The 1,528-nt window shown below is 54.3% G+C and overlaps 1 pseudogene; it reads right to left on the reverse strand.

The window, feature by feature from the left end:
- Positions 1-1,104: 1,104 nt before the first annotated feature.
- Positions 1,105-1,527, reverse strand: TraAM80_09376 (retrotransposon hot spot (RHS) protein; annotated as a pseudogene).
- Between the last annotated feature and the right edge of the window lies 1 nt (position 1,528).

Raw genomic sequence — 1,528 nt, forward strand, 5'->3', positions numbered from 1 at the left:
TTTTTCTTCGTGTGTTTGCGGAAGAGAGAAAAGTGAGGCAAAACCAAATAGAAAAATAGAAACAAAAAAAAGGAATACAACTATGGGCACCGTCCGCGCCCACAGATGTGCACCCCGCACACACCAGCTACAATCCATGACGAAGGCCGCACCGACAAACGCACGCACCCGCACGGAGAGCCCGCAGCGTGAGACGCCCCCGCAAAAATCAAAAATAAAAACACTAAACAAATTCATAAGCACGCCGCTTAGCGTCTCCCCCGCCCAGCCCCTTCAAACCCCGCCAGCAGCAACACGCAGTGCGCATGCCAGCGGGACCTCCCATCACGGCCCCCACAAACTCCCCAACGCCCCCCAATTCCCTCAGCGCACTGCAGCAGGAGTGGGGTGTAGCATTTTAAATAAATAAAAACAACTAAAAATAAACCCTGCCTAATAAGCGCGGCAGCCCCCTTTCCTGCTGCTTCGTTCCGCTCGCAAGCGAGGGCGACGCCAGCGCAGCCGTAGTCTCAGACTGCCCGGTCAGTGCGTGCAGCCCGAACAAGACGGAACGGGCGCATGCGCCCAGGACGGCAACCCAACAAAAGAGAGGCGCCAACGGCGTTTGCTCAAGGCTCTCAGCGGCGCATGCGGCACCCCCCATTGGAGCCGCACGCCAACCAAAAAAAACGATGGCACCCAAAAAAGCAAAAGAGAAAAACACCACGCCAACGCGCAAAAACAATCACAATAATTCGGTTTGCCCCTGACCTCTGGGCTGTGGTGGCCGCCGCATTTGCTCTCCTGCCTGTAAGCCCACTCAGCATGCAAAACTTACCCTCTCGCCCAAACTCTCTGCAGCAACAAACTGGGAACAGCGAGGATATATCACCAATGGAATACTGCTGGCGTACACCCACAAGGCGCCATCATTCCCCACACAATTTTACTCGCAACCACAACAAAAAAAAAAGTGCTGCTGTGGTCGCGCTGGCCATAATAATCATTTGGTGCACGGCAGAGCGAGTCCCTAAGAACGCCTCCTACCCACACACAAACACACTCGGCAATATATCATACTCCCTAAAATACTTCACCAGTAAACTCAAGCTGCTTGTTCCCCTCCTCCTTTTCCTTCTCCCTCTGGGTGTCGCCCACGTTGGGTTTGTCGTCCACTTCTGAAATTCTCAGCTGATACCGCTAGCTGGCACTGACTCACCTGCTGATTCCAAAATGCCGCAATGGCCCGAGGGTCCCCACGCTCATTGCTGCCCGTTACATTTGCGTGCGCGACGACAACACATTGCTGCCACGCGTTTATTGCCGTACTGTCCTCATGCTGCACGTAAATCATCTCCCACGACAAGCCCTCCGCAAAAGTTTCCCAGCCATTAAAATAACTCCGTGGAAGATCGTTGAACCGCCTCACCGTGCTGGTTCTGGTGCCATGTTCAGCCCTCGTCGTCTCACCTGCACCGCAACCATCGTCCTCCGCGGTGCGCCAACGAAGAAAAAGGCGTCCACAAACGGAAAATCACTGCTCTCCGGT

This window comes from Trypanosoma rangeli, assembly GCF_003719475.1.
Source record: "Trypanosoma rangeli strain AM80 chromosome Unknown Tra_15.4_contig_00569, whole genome shotgun sequence".
Lineage (NCBI taxonomy): Eukaryota > Euglenozoa > Kinetoplastea > Trypanosomatida > Trypanosomatidae > Trypanosoma > Trypanosoma rangeli.